Source organism: Microcaecilia unicolor, chromosome 7 (genome assembly GCF_901765095.1).
Source record: "Microcaecilia unicolor chromosome 7, aMicUni1.1, whole genome shotgun sequence".
NCBI classification, from domain to species: domain Eukaryota; kingdom Metazoa; phylum Chordata; class Amphibia; order Gymnophiona; family Siphonopidae; genus Microcaecilia; species Microcaecilia unicolor.
The window spans coordinates 281125887-281141410 of NC_044037.1; the positions used below are offsets into that span (position 1 = coordinate 281125887).

General features: G+C 42.8%; 1 protein-coding gene across 1 annotated transcript in view; it reads left to right on the plus strand.

Moving 5' to 3' along the window:
- The window catches only part of LOC115473714 (myosin light chain kinase, smooth muscle-like), a 673403-nt gene that overhangs the window by 70483 nt on the left and 587396 nt on the right, over window positions 1-15524 (plus strand). The window contains exon 2 of the mRNA XM_030208760.1: window positions 11521-11692. The gene's annotated coding sequence lies outside the window, so the exon portion shown is untranslated. The remainder of the gene's footprint in view (window positions 1-11520; window positions 11693-15524) is intronic.

The window sequence follows — 15524 nt, forward strand, 5'->3', positions numbered from 1 at the left end:
AAACCCCGACGACTCTGATGATGTGTCGGTTGGGGCGCCCGGTGAGGACCCAGGCAAGCAAATGGCGATACGTGGAGCTGAGGAAGGATAGTCTTCCACAGCAGTGAACTTGGAGGTGACTCTACAAACGTTGAAGGTGATGTTGGACCAGATTACTACCACTTTACAGAAGACGTCAGGTGATGTGCTCAATCTAAATGTTAAATTTGAAGATTTGAAAAAAACTGTAGACTCTGTTAAAGGCGAATTAACTACTCAAGTACAATTTTTGCAAAAAGAAGTGGAAACACTAAATGCCTTTAAAAATTTGGCTAGCAAGGACTCTATGGATATAAGAAGGAAAATAGAGCAAATAGAGAATTTCAACAGGCGCCTTAATCTCCGTTTTATGAATTTTCCTATTATCGCTGGGGTAACTCTAATAGATACTTTTCATAGATATTTGTCAGAAATTTTGAATATTCCTGCTGAGGCAACCCCACCGGTAAATAAGATATATTTTATTCCTAAACCTAGAGGAGGAGTACAAGGACCTGAAAAGGATATTGCTGATTTACAAAATATCTCAGATATATTAGAACAATCTTCAGATGTTATAATGAATAGAGCTACTGTGATTGTTTCTATGGTGTTTGAGCAAGATTATAATACTATTCTAAGACTCTACTTTTGAAACTCTAAAGCTCAATTTTGTGGCTCTAAAGTATGGATATACCCTGACGTCACTAAATCAACTCAACAAAAAAGGAAGATGTTTCTTGCTTTAAAACAAAAGACTATAGATTTAGGTGCTTCCTTTTTTCTCGCTTATCCCTGTAAATGTGTAGTTAATTTAGGTCAAACTAAATACACTTTCTTTTCACCGGAACAACTTAAAACGTTTGTAGAATCGAAACAGCTGAAATAATGTATATCTTGGAATAAGTGCAGCCTATGCCTTTAATTTATGTTTATTAGTATACACTTCTCTGATTCTTTTTCCCCCCTCATTTATAATTTGAGGTCTAAGAAAGGTTATATAATATAATATGGATATAATTATACTCTAAATTTAGAGAGTCATCTCTTTTGCCTATTAGTATAGTTACTTTAAAATGTATGATATGTATGTTTGGAGTTATGTATATTATTTTCACCTGTATTTCTGAACAAGGGGATCCTTGATTATTGTAATTAAAATTATAAATAAAAATTAAAAAAGAAAAAAAAAAAAGAAAATGTTTCAGTAACCTTAAGAAAAGAATTCTTGAGAGTCTGTAAGGCCTCCCAAACGAAATCCATAGTGATAGCATTAGGTGTTAGCAACTTCAGCAGCTATTGAGGGCTGGGATTTGCGTTACAAGACGTATGAGGAGAGACTTGCGGACCTGAACATGTGTACCCTGGAGGAAAGGAGAAACAGGGGTGATATGATACAGACGTTCAAATATTTGAAAGGTATTAATCTGCAAACAAACCTTTTCCGGAGAGGGGAAGGCGGTAGAACTAGAGGACATGAAATGAGATTGAAGGGGGGCAGACTCAAGAAAAATGTCAGGAAGCATTTTTTCACAGAGAGAGTGGTGGATGCTTGAAATGCCCTCCCGCGGGAGGTGGTGGAGAGGAAAACGGTAACGGAATTCAAACATACGTGGGATAAACATAAAGGAATCCTCCTCAGAAGGAAGGGATCCCCAGAAGCTTAGCCAGCGGTGGAAGGCAGGGCTGGTGGTTGGGAGGTGGGGATAGTGCTGGGCAGACTTATACGGTCTGTGCCAGAGCCGGTGGTGGGTGGCGGGGTGGGGCGGGGTGGTTAGGAGGTGGGGATAGTGCTGGGCAGACTTATATGGTCTGTGCCCTGAAAAAGACAGGTACAAATCAAGGTAAGGTATACACAAAAACTGACACATGTGAGTTTATCTTGTTGGGCAGACTGGGTGGACTGTGCAGGTCTTTTTCTGCCGTCATCTACTATGTTACTTTCACAGTTTGTAGTATCCGTTGCACGTTCTCCTCCTAGATGTCAAGGCTCGCGAAGCAGAAGCCGCCTCGGGGGATCCCTCTAACAAGTCAGGAAAAGACCCACTTCCAGCTGACACCTACCTCTTTTTCCACCAGCACCGAATGCAGTCGCTAGTCGTAGAGATGTTGCCTGTACGACGGAGCTCAATGAAGCTCCATCACCGCTGCTGCCGCCGACTCATGTCAAGTATTAATGCATCTGATCTGAAGAAGATTATCTATTATTATTTAGAAGACCCAATTTCAGAAACTTTAAAAATCCTTGGAGTCACTATTGACCGCCACCTAACACTCGAAAATCACGCAAACAACACAACCAAAAAGATGTTTTACAGCATGTGGAAACTGAAAAGAATAAGACCATTCTTCCCAAGATCCGTCTTCCGTAGCCTAGTGCAATCACTCGTACTTAGCCATTTGGATTACTGCAACTCACTATACGCAGGTTGTAAAGAGCAAATACTGAAGAAACATCAAACAGCCCAGAACACAGCTGCCAGACTCATTTTCGGGAAACCAAAATACAAAAGCGCAAAACCCTTACGAGAGAAGCTACACTGGCTCCCACTCAAGGAACGCATCACTTTTAAAGTATGCACACTAGTGCACAAAATCATTCACGGTGAAGCCCCAGCCTACATGTCTGACTTAATAGACCTACCACCCAGAAACGCTAAATGATCATCCCGAACTTTCCTTAACCTCCACTTCCCTAATTGCAAAGGCATAAAATACAAAGTGATGCACGCATCAACCTTTTCTTATATGAGCACGCAATTCTGGAACAAACTTCCACGTAACCTGAAGGCAACCTACGAGCTGACTGACTTCCGCAAACTATTGAAGACTCATCTCTTCGAAAAAAATCTATCGAAAGGATCAAAACACATGAAGTCCACGCACACTGTTAGTAATACATCAATACATTCTCATCTGTACTCTCATTTTAACGCACTTAAACCTTAATCTACAGGTAAAATGCTATACCCGAACGTTTTTGCGCTATTGTTCTATAGTCCTATTAGTATCCGTTGTTCTTCCTTTGTTCCATTGTTCTGTTCCATTGTACTATTCTCTTAACGATACGTAGACTTTGTTTTAAACTCAATGCCTCACAATGTAACCACAATCGAGCTGTAACAAATTGTACTTCCATCAATACAATGTATTGTAAGCCACACTGAGCCTGCAAATAGGTGGGAAAATGTGGGATACAAATGCAATAAAATAAATAATAAATAAGGAAAAATGGAGACATAGGAGGTCTACATGCACTAAGGTTTTGTACTTAGCATGCCTTTAACAGAAAAAATTAAAATGCACTTGCTGCAAAGGCTGTGCAGTAATTGTTGGGAGCGTGCCCAACATGTCCTCTGCAATTACTGCACTGAAAACTGCAGTAGCGCATGTAAACCTGGTCGCAATTAATGCGGATGCATGAGGTGCAAAGTGAACCTGCTCTAACTAGAAAAGTGAAGCTTAGTGGGTGGTGAAGTACAGTGCGCTAACTGTGGTATGCAGGCCATGCCCACAACTGCATGGATCCCTCCCCTTAACGCAGCATGGAGTTAACGTGTGCATTAGCACACGGAAGCTGCCATGTCATTGTGGTAATAGTTGACTCGATTGTACAGAAGCAGTAAATATGCGCTAATTTGCACATTAAGGGCTGGATTCAGTAAATGGAACCCAAAGTTAGGTGCTGGAAAGATCCACACTAAACTCATATTCTATAAAGGGCAGTTTGCACCAAACGCCCTTTAGAGAATAGCACGTAACGCCAATTCCAGCGCAAGGACTTACGCCTGCTGAAACTTGGGGTAAATCCATCAGTTGGGCGTGTAAATGAACTTAATTTTATTTATTTACTTTATTTGTTACATTTGTATCCCACATTTTCCTACCTATTCGCAGGCTCAGTGTGGCTTACATAATACCGTTGTGGCGTTCGCCGTTTCCGGTATGAACAAATACAAGGTGTGTGCCGAAATGTTTGGCCTGCCCCTGACCCGTCTGTACCCCTCCCATGGCCATGCCTTTTCAGTTGCGCGTAAGACAATTTAGGCACGCTGTGTTATAGAATAACGTTCAGGCAGATCCGCGTGCAAATCCCAGTTAGTGCCAATTAACATCAATAATTGATTAATGGTTTGTAAATGAATTAGTTGTGCAGGGATCAGAAATTCATGTCCAAATTAGGTGGCCGTCTACAGAATCTCGGAGTAGCAGCTTAGTGCACTTAAAAAAAAAAAGGGGGGGACCCGTAGTAACATAGGAAAATATTTATTTATTTTAAATATTTGCTGCATTTGTACCCCACATTATCCCACCTATTTGCAGGCTCAATGTGGCTTACATTATATTTCAAAAGATATAATTATGAACAGAGTAAGAGGTTTGTTCAAATTTAACATTATACTATGTAAGAAATACGGAAGATATGTTTGTAGAATGATTTACATAACACATAATAAAAAGCAGTAAAATATAATGACCAATAATGATAATATTATTAATATAATCAATTCAGAGCGATCAGTAAGTAGTTGGTTTAGATATAGAATAATCAAATCGTTAAGGAGGATTCTTATTGTAAGTTTCTTCGAAAAAGTGTGTTTTCAATAATTTCCTGAAGTCTGTCAAGTCACGTGCTATTTTTATAGTATTCGGTAGTTTATTCCATGCTTTTGTACAGAGGTATGTGAAGGTAGATGCGTGTAATGATTTGTATTTGAGTCCTCTACAATTAGGGTAGTGGAGGGTTTAGGAAGGTACGTGATGAACTTTTGATGTTTCGTGCCTTTAAGTCAATTAGGTCTGACATGTAGGAAGGAGCTTCTCTATGGATGATTTTATGGGTTAAGGTGCAAATCTTGAAAGTAATACGATCTTTTAGTGGCAGATAAAGAATGAAATGGTCCATCCAGTCTTCCCGCTAAGACGTTCAGAGGCTCTTTTACAAAGGCGCAGTAGGCTGTACACCAAAATGAGACTACTGCCAGGCTAGCGCACTCCCTGGCGGTAATTTCAGATTTGGCACATGCCCATAACGCCGGGACAAACTATTTTTAAAATTTCCTACTGCGTGCAGCATTTTTGCCGTTAATTGGAAGTTGGCACGCGCCGACTGGTCACCGTACGTGTAGCAAATGAGCCCTTACTGCTAGATCAATGGGTGTTAAGGGCTCAGTCTGTATATAGGCCCGCACTATTTTCATTTTTATCGTAGGCTCTTTTCCCAGCCCATTGAAAAAAAGACCTTTATCCCGGATGCGGTAAAAACTGGCCCAGTGCGCACCACAAACATGCGCCCTCGCTACCGCAGGCCGCTTTTTGCTGCGCCTTAGTAAAAAGACCCCTCAATGAAAAAGATTATTATATGGGAGAAGGATGAGCTTTTTAGGGGGGGGGGGGAAAGGGGGGGGGGGAATCACAGTTTAGGATTAACCACAGCTCAGTGACTGGCTTTTTGTCAAAAAGTGTCAAGAAGTGAATTTACATGAAGAAGCCCTGATAGGGACAAAGCAACTGAGATCTGTTTCCATAGCAATGTTGCTTAATCAGAGGTTTAAGGGCTGAGATTAACACCAGGGCCTGTAAAATTCTATGGAAGATGCCATCATCCAGTGGGGATACCGGCCATTGTTCACTGACCATCTTTACTAGATGGAGGAGGAAGACAAATAGTAGCTTTGAATGGCTAGAGGAATTTGTTTTGTTTTCAAGCCACTTGTCCTATATACATTGTTCTGCCTCCATAGAAAAATAGGCTGGGCTTAATTAAAGCCTGAACCCACTTTTCAGCTTGGAGAAGAGACGGCTGAGGGGAGACATGATAGAGGTATATAAAATAATGAGTAGAGTGGAACAGGTGGATGTGAAGTGTCCACGCTTTCCAAAAATACTAGGACTAGGGGGCATGCGATGAAACTACAGTGTAGTAAATTTAAAACAAACCGGAGAAAACTTTTCTTCACCCAACGCGTAATTAAACTCTGGAATTCGTTGCCGGAGAACGTGGTGAAGCCGGTTATCTTAGCAGAGTTTAAAAAGGGGTTAGACGGTTTCCTAAAGGACAAGTCCATAAACCACTACTAAATGGACTTGGGAAAAATCCACAATGTTTGTACGTTTGGGAAGCTCGCCAGGTGCCCTTGGCCTGGATTGGCCGCTGTCGTGGACAGGATGCTGGGCTCGATGGACCCTTGGTCTTTTCCCAGTGTGGCATTACTTATGTACTTATGTCCTCTACTTGGCTCACTTTTATTACATAGAGCAGTGATTTAACCTATTGTGATGTCATAGTGGCTCATTCCACCAATAAGAGCCAACCTCATTAGTGATGTCACAATGGCTTGATTGTATAGAATGTTTGTACGTTTGGGAAGCTCGCCAGGTGCCCTTGGCCTGGATTGGCCGCTGTCGTGGACAGGATGCTGGGCTCGATGGACCCTTGGTCTATTCCCAGTGTGGCATTACTTATGTACTTAGAATCTTCTGGGATGCCTTAAGTTTCCACTTGTACCACTGTTCATTTGCTCTGACAACTTAAAGGTGATCCTAAATAAGTTGTCTGTACCATATCGTCTCTCAGCGTGCTTAATTGTGAACAAGGTGCTTTGTGATCCTCAGCCCCGCCAGTTCTTTCGCTCCCACGTGTCTCAGAGTTGGTAGAAATATTTATAATTTACACATTTAAATTTATACGTAGCCATATAAAGAGATGGTACGAAAATCCACACAGATTTTAAATGGTCAGTTAAACATTTATATCTGTTCTTTATCTATCTTTACTTCAGTGGATAAGTTATGCGTTCTGCAGCTACATTTCACCACTGAGGGCCCAATATTCGGGGTCTGCATTTTGCTGAATGCTGCCAGCTGAACGCTGGAGGAGTGGCCTAGTGGTTAGGGTGGTGGACTTTGGTCCCTGGGGAACTGAGTTCGATTCCCACTTCAGGCACAGGCAGCTCCTTGTGACTCTGGGCAAGACACTTAACCCTCCATTGCCCCATGTAAGCCGCATTGAGCCTGCCATGAGTGGGAAAGCGCAGGGTACAAATGTAACAAAAATAAATAGATACTATTGGAGATTCTACATGGAATGTTGCTACTATTGGAGATTCTACATGGAATGTTGCTATTCCACTAGCAACATTCCATGTAGAAGGGGTTTCTGTGAGTCTGACGTCCTTCACGTATGTGCAGGACGTCAGACTCACAGAAGTAGAAGCCTGCGCGGCCACATTGGTGATCTGCAAGGGCTGACTTCTACGTGGAATGTTGCTAGTGGAACAGCAACGTTCCATGTAGAATCTCCAATAGTAGCAACAGTGGAGGAGTGGCCTAGTGGTTAGGGTGGTGGACTTTGGTCCTGAGGAACTGAGTTCGATTCCCGGCACAGGCAGCTCCTTGTGACTCTGGGCAAGTCACCTAACCCTCCATTGCCTGCCGCATTGAGCCTGCCATGAGTGGGAAAGCGCGGGGTACAAATGTAACAAAAAATAAAATTAAAAAAAAAAATAAAATTCCTGAATAGTCAATGCTGTGCCATTTCCAGGCGCCACTATTGAATATCTGAGCATACGTGACCGGATAAAATCTAGCTAGTTAAATGCAATATTCAGCATGTAAAGGTCCTTTTTCACTAAGGTTTGTCAAAAAGTGTGCTGCGCTGTTGTAGACTAGGGGCGTAGCTGCTATGGGGTCACGGGGCCTGGGCCCCCTTAGATTTGGGCCAGGACCCCCCTGCTGGTGACCCTCTCAACCCCCCCTCCCGCCGCCAACCCGCCACTTGCTACCTTTGCTGGCGGGGGACCCCAACCCCCGCCAGCCAAAGTCTTCTTCGTTTAGTTTCTTCTGACTGTGTCCGACGTCCTGCATGTTGTACGTGCAGGATGTCAGACTCAGAAACTCAGAAACAAAAGGAATGAAGAAGACTAATTTTGTGTTTATTCGTCAGGTTGGTTATCACGAATGAGATATGGCAGCAACAACTAGATCCCAAACTCAACTGTATTTGCTTGGTTCTACTATGACTGAATTAACTATCAGGAAACAAATTTGTGTTTCTGTATTTTTGATAAATTTGTTGTTTTTTTGTCAACTTTGAGGTGATTGTGCTACTTCTAGATATTCAGGTAAAAGGTTCAAACTTGTTGACAAATATTTTTTAGCTACGGTGGAACAGTTCTAGGGGGTTAGACCTTTGAAAATAAGCTTATTTAGTTTTTCTATTCTTTAAGCTCCGCCCTAATGATGGGGTCATATCTCAGTCATGACCTGGGTGGGTCAAAAATCTACACATGTTCACCATTTCCTAAAGGGAATGCATATATAGGACCTAATATTTTCACGTGAGGATTTCTAGCTGTTCCCTGGCATGTATACGTTTTTAAAAAGTGTGGGGTCCTTTTACAAAGCCACGATTAAAAAGCGGCCTGCGGGAGCATCCTTTAGGTGCGCACGGGGCCATTTTTTACCGTAGTTGAAAAAAAGGCAATTTTTTAATGGGCCTGCACCAATATTAAAAATAGCCCACCGAAACAGAAGCCTGCGCGACCGCGTTTCTGATCTGCAAGGGCAGGCTTCCACATGGAATGATGCTAGTGAGAGAAAATAATTCCAAATAAAAGTGTAAATTCAAAGAAAGGAACAAATAAGCAGTTTGGAATGAGAAGATCAGACTAGAACTAAGAAGGGGGAAAGCAAGAAAGATCAAAGACACAAGAAGGATAAATCGCACTATGGACACATATAAAAGTTTGGAAATAAGCCCTGCTTACATGCTTTTTGGGGATAATGTGGTTTGGCTTATTTTTGGTTCTTAGAGTCAAGCCAGACTGCTTGGCCCTGCTTGTCTGTAAGATTTTTGATTTGTCTATGTCTGTTTATCTCTGGAGAGTCCCAGCTGGGATAGATAAACTAGACTGAGAAAAGGAAACAAATCCTGGTTATACTCTTGCTGGAGACAGACAACATGCATCATTCTGTGGAATATTTCCTACTGTACAATATTATCATTGCATGTCTTTTTCCTGATGTTTTCCGGTTGTGCCATTCGTTCTTCACATGTGCTTCAGAATCACCCTTAGTGCCAGTAAACACATCTGTACCAGTTGAAATCCAACCAAGAGTGGCACATAAATCAACGTGATAGTATCAGAGTGTAGAAATTAAAACGAGTGTAATTGAAAATTGCAAAATGGGAGAACCTTAAAATGCATAGCTTAGGACTCCTTTCCTCAATGAAGAAGATACCAGTGACGGGCCTCAGTTGTTAAAAGCTGTGGTATGCTCATCTCATCTTCAGTTAGTGATATGTCTCATAAAGTTGTATGCATCTCCTGGAATCTTGGATTCATTCATCTTACCAGAAATTGAATACAAATTAAAACCAAGCTTTTAATGGTTGTGCAGCCATCAGACTTATGGATTGATAATATCCTTGAACTAACCAACCCTGGTTTTAAATTTTTTTCTTGTTTAAAGATGTTGGGAGTTATTTTATCTGATACTCTTTAGCCCTAAATTGCAGATAAACACATTAGTTAAAAAAAAACAAGTTTTTATGATGAAAAGGTTAAGGGAAATGGGACTTGATATACTGCCTTTCTGAGGTTTTTGCAACTACATTCAAAGCGGTTTACATATATTCAGGTACTTATTTTGTACCAGGGGCAATGGAGGGTTAAGTGACTTGCCCAGAGTCACAAGGAGCTGCAGTGGGAATTGAGCTCAGTTCCCCAGGATCAAGGTTCACTGCACTAACCACTAGGCTACTCCTCCACTAGCAACATTCCACATAGAAGCCTGCCCTTGCAGATCAGCAACGCAGCCGCGCAGGCTTCTGTTTCTGTGAGTCTGACGTCCTTGCAGATCAGCAATGCGGCCGCACAGGCTTCTGTTCCTGTGAGTCTGACGTCCTGCACATATGTGCAGGACGTCAGACTCACAGGAACAGAAGCCTGCGCAGCCACATTGCAGATCTGCTAGGGCAGGCTTCTACATGGAATGTTGCTAGTGAAATAGCAACATTAACATTCCAGAATCTCAAATAGTAGCAACTGCAACATTCCATGTAGAATCTCAACTAGGGAAAGGGAAATTCGACTTGATATACTGCCTTTCTGTGGTTTTTTTGCAACTACATTCAAAGCGGTTTATATATATTCAGGTGCTTATTTTGTACCAGGGGTAATGGAGGGTTAAGTGACTTGCCTGGAGTCACAAGGAGCTGCAGCGGGAATTGAATTCAGTTTCCCAGGATCAAAGTCCACTTCACTAACCACTAGGCTACTCCTCCACTTAAGGAGAATTAGGGGTTATTTTGGCCCTTCAGCTTTCAAAATGGTGGCATGAAGTCTTATTGTCGGAGAGTTTGACTATTGTAATATTGTCTATTTGGGATGTTCACAATTTGTATTGAAAAAGATCCATATGATCCAAAGCACAGTAGCATAGCTAATTATTCCTGCTCATAAATCTGAAAGAATATCTCCTTTGTTGATAGAATTGTGTCGGCTACCAGTAGAGGCTTGCATTAAGTTTAAATTATGTACGATGATTTTTAATTATACTAAATAGTAATGGCTCCATCTTATATTTTAGACATACTTTGGTTTTCCAATTCTGTCTATATTACAGAGGTTAGAAATACTTTACTTTTGCAATTTCCTAACCCTAGGGGGATTGCGTTTTAAAACAGGATTTTCAGCTCGCGTCACATATTTGGCAGCTAAGGTCTGGAATTCTCTTCCTATCCAGGTTAGGACTCTTGCTGGTTATATTTTAGGAAACACTTGAATGCTCATTATTTTAGATAATATTTTTTTTATGTTACCTCTAATTGTAATTATCAAATGTAAATTCTCTAGGATTTGCCTAGACTTCTTGAAGATCTTGTTATCTGTACAGAACGTAGGGAATTGGTATTTATTTATTTAAAGTTGGTTCTGGGTGGCTTACAAATTGCAAAAAGCAAGTATAAAGGGGAATCTGTCCAAACCCCCTTTAAATTCCGTAAGGCCAGCTGCTGTCACTACATTTTCCGGCAACGAGTTCCAGAGTCTAACTACATGCTGAGTAAAGAAAAACTTTCTCCTATTTGTTTTAAATCTACCATATTCTAGCTTCATCTTGTGTCCCCTGGTTTTGTTGTTGTTTGAAAGTGTTTGAAAGGGCAAAGTGTTCCTAGTTTGAGGTTCTTGGCATGGGGCATTTGGGACTGGATGTATTAGTACACTCTTTATATTTTTAATGCTGATTATTTGTTTTGGTGGTTTTTTTGCATATCATTAGTACCTTACACCTGAAATAATGTAAAAATTAATGCAGAATTTTAAAAATAATCTAACACAGATTTATAACACAGTATTATTACATCGGCTTGACAGTGGGCCTGTTTTCTGTTGTACCCATCCAGTTTCTTCATAGCTTATAGATGCAGCGTTTGCAATATGAGTCCCAGATTGTTCACTTTCAAAAGGTTAATTTGTCTTTTACCTTCTCTTGTTTCAGTAACCCTAAAAGTGTGAGAGGGAAAATCTTGCCAACTGGGAGCATCGGTTTATTTTTGACTGCATGCTGGCTTACCCAGAGGCAAATTGATTCCTGTTTCCTTGGGACCAGCACTCATCACCCTCTCATTTCTGCAGCACACAACAATTGGCGCCCTTGGCCGGTTGAGACTGTAAGTATTTATTTTCTGTATCTTGCTGTTGAAGCTGATATATTACATGATTGTATGCTTCCTACTAGACACCTGATTTCCAAATTTCTCCCATGATGAAATGTCTGCCTCTTTGGCCATGTAAATTGTGAATCAGCATTATAACATATAAAAAAGGCTATAAATTGTTCCTTAGTGTGTCTTTTACTAAGCTGCGGTAGCATTTTTAGCTCGCGGTAGAAATCAGCTGGTGGTAAATGCCGTATCTCAAAAAAGCTATAGTGGAATTAGTAAAGGTGAAGCGAAGGGCGACGAAAATGATAAAGGGGATAGGACGACTTCACTATGAGGAAAGGCTAAAGCGGCTAGGGCTCTTCAGCTTGGAGAAAAGGCGGCTGAGGGGAGATATGATGGAGGTCTATAAAATAATGAGTGGAGTAGAACGGGTAGATGTGAAGCGTCTGTTCACGCTTTCCAAAAATACTAGGACTAGGGGGCATGCGATGAAGCTACGATGTAGTAAATTTAAAATGAATCGGAGAAAATGTTTCTTCACTCAACGTGTAATTAAACTCTGGAATTCGTTGCCAGAGAATGTGGTAAAGGCGGTTAGCTTAGCGGAGTTTAAAAAAAGGTTTGGACGGCTTCCTGAAGGAAAAGTCCATAGACCGTTATTGAGCCTGCGATGAGCGGGAAAGCGCGGGGTACAAATGTAATAAATAAATGGACTTGGGGAAAATCCACTATTTCTGGGATAAGCAGTATAAAATGTTTTGTACTTTTTTGGGTTCTTGCCAGGTATTTGTGACCTGGATTGGCCACTGTTGGAAACAGGATGCTGGGCTTGATGGACCTTTGGTCTTTCCCAGTATGGCAATACTTATATACTTATATTCCTCTAGGCATCTCAGCTGATTGCTACCACAGCTTAATAAAAGACCCCCTTCATTTCTGGGTGGAGGAACAGGAAACAGCACTTGTGCTATCACTGGGGCAATTCTCTGCAAAACCAATGTAAAATTCCAGGTACAAATTTGAAGATCCTATATATAATATTCTAAAGGTCTGCATACTTTATTTTAATTTTATTTATTTTGTGCATTGAATTCCCCTATCATAAGGTTCCTCTGTGCTCCAAATCTGACCCTCCTTCCCAGCTTTCTTTCTCCTCAAGTTTGACTCCCCCCTCCCCAGCTTAGCTTGAACCTCTTGCTAGGCTTGATCCCCATTGCCAGCAGGTTCAATCCACAGTTTTTGTCCTTCATTCAGGGTAAATACCCTCCCAGCTTTCTCTCATTCATCTAGTTCTTTCTTCCCCTCTCTCCCCTAGTTTTTTTCTTTCCCTACTGCTCTCACCGTTCCCTTGTTCTTCTCGCCCCGTCCCTCAGACAGATCTCCAGCTCTCGCTATATCCTCTAGCTTTCTCTCTCTCTCTTCCAACCCCCCCAGCCTTCTATACCCTCCAGTTCTTTCTAATTCCCAGCAAGACCCCCAGCTCTTTCTTTGTCCACAAACTTTCTCACCCATCCTGTGTTCCCTCCCCCCTCCCAGATTTTCTTCCCTCTGTCCCAAGATACAAGGTACTCTCAGCTCTCTCTTATCCCCCACCACAGATACGCATCGAACTTTCCAGGCACATACACCTAGCTTACTTGATCACTAGCAGATAGCTTGCTGCCCCCCCCCCCACCCCCCGTATAGATGGGTAATACATAGTCTTTGCAATATTAGGTAGGTGACTAAATTGAAGTCAGATTATATGTACAGTTGAATAAGATATGGTATGCAGCAAGCTAGTCCAGGTATGGAGTGAGTGGATGGTCACCTGGCAAATGTGTAAAAGGCTTGGGAGGAGAGCCAGGCTTTTTACCTACTTCTAGACGCAAAAGTAGTCTTGAATTCAGCATAGCCCATCTGGAAGTAGGTGCCACAGTGTGGGGACTACTTGCTGGCGGATATCAGTATATCATGTAGTTTTTTTGAGAGAATCTTTGAGGTCTCAAAGGTGTATAGAGGGCTGATATATTCTTTAAGTACTCTGGCCCATTTTGTCTGAGGGCGTTGAAAATCAAAGACAAAAACTGAGCCCTGTAAGGTACTAGTAACCAGTGTAGTTTTTGCAGGAAGGCTGTGATGTGATGATCACTCCACTTGCAGTCCTTTATCAGTCGTGCTGCAGCATTCTAAATTAGTTGGAGCTATTACATTCTCTTTTTGGTTTGATCAATGTACAGGGTGTTACAGTCAGGGCCGCCGAGAGGGGTGGGGCAGGGGGGGTAAAATTTCCCGGGCACGGGCCTCCAAGGGGGGCCCGGCGCCGGGGTCAGGCCGCCGGCGCTGCAGTCCGCGGTCTCACCTGCCTGCCTCCACGGCTCCGGGCCCCCTTCTTTCAAAGAGGCAGTCGCAGATCGCGTCTCTTCTGGCCTTCCCTCCCTGTGTCCTGCCCTCGTCTGATGTAACTTCCGGTTTCCGCAAGGGTGGGACACAGGGAGGAAAGTCCAGAAGAGACATGATCTGTGACTGCCGCTTTGAATGAAGGGGGCCCGGAGCCATGGAGGCAGGCAGGTGAGACCGAGGACTGCAGCGACGGGGGCGGCGGCAGCGGCTGGGGGGCAGAGGCGGGGTGGCCTTGTCCCGGGCCCGGCCTAGTCTTTCGGCAGCCCTGGTTACAGTAGTCCCATCATGACGTTATCTCAGCATGGACCACTGCTTCTTTTATGTACTGTGGGGCCATTTACTAAGCAGTGCTAAAAAGTGGCCTGTTCTATCCTTAGTGTGAGTCTTTCCCATGCACTAAGGCCACTTTTAGTGCTGCCAAGAAATGGCTGATTTTTTCTACTTTGGCAGTAAGTGGCCACGTGCTAAAATTTCCCATTAGTGTGTGGCCATTAGTGCATGAACACATAATGACACCTATTTTGTGGGTTTTAAGGGCATATTTTCTAACCAGGTGCTAACTGATTGGTGCAGAACATGCTACTGCTATTTATTTTTATTTTATTTTATTAGGATTTATTTACCGCCTTTTTGAAGGAATTCACTCAAGGCGGTGTACAGTAAGAATAGATCAAACATGAGCAGGAGCCAATTAGAGCAGTAAAAATATTCGAACAACAATACAAAGTATGGCATGGTATACTACTTGCAATGACAACACAATGAGGGGCATAATCGAACGCGGACGCCCAGCTCCATGGGCGACTATCTCCGAGGACGGGTCCGCGAAGGGGTGGGACAGACCGTATTTTCGAAAAAGATGGGCGTCTTATCTTTTGTTTTGATAATACGGTTGGTGCCAGGCAAATGCATCGGATTTGGGTGGATTTGAGATGGGCGGTATCGGTTTTCAGCGATAATGGAAACCGAAGCCGCCCAGCTCAAAAACGAACAACTCCAAGGCATTTGGTCATGGGAGGGGCCAGGATTCGTAGTGCACTGGTCCCCCTCATGCCAGGACACCAACCGGGCACCCTAGGGGGCACTGCAGTGAACTTCACAAATTGCTTCCAGGTGCATAGCTCCCTTACCTTGTGCACTGAGCCCCCCCAACCCCCCCCCCCCAAACCCACTCCCCACAACTGTACACCACTACCATAGCCGTAAGGGGTGAAGGGGGGGCACCTACATGTGGGTACAGTGGGTTTCGGGTGGATTTTGGAGGACTCACATTTACCACCACAAGTGTAACAGGTAGGGGGGGAGATGGGTCTGGGTCCACCTGCCTGAAGTCCACTACACCCACTAACAACTGCTCCAGGGACCTGCATACTGCTGTGATGGAGCTGGGTATGACATTTCAGGCTGGCATACAGGCTGGCAAAAAAAAGTTTTTAAAGTTCTTTTTTTTTTTTTT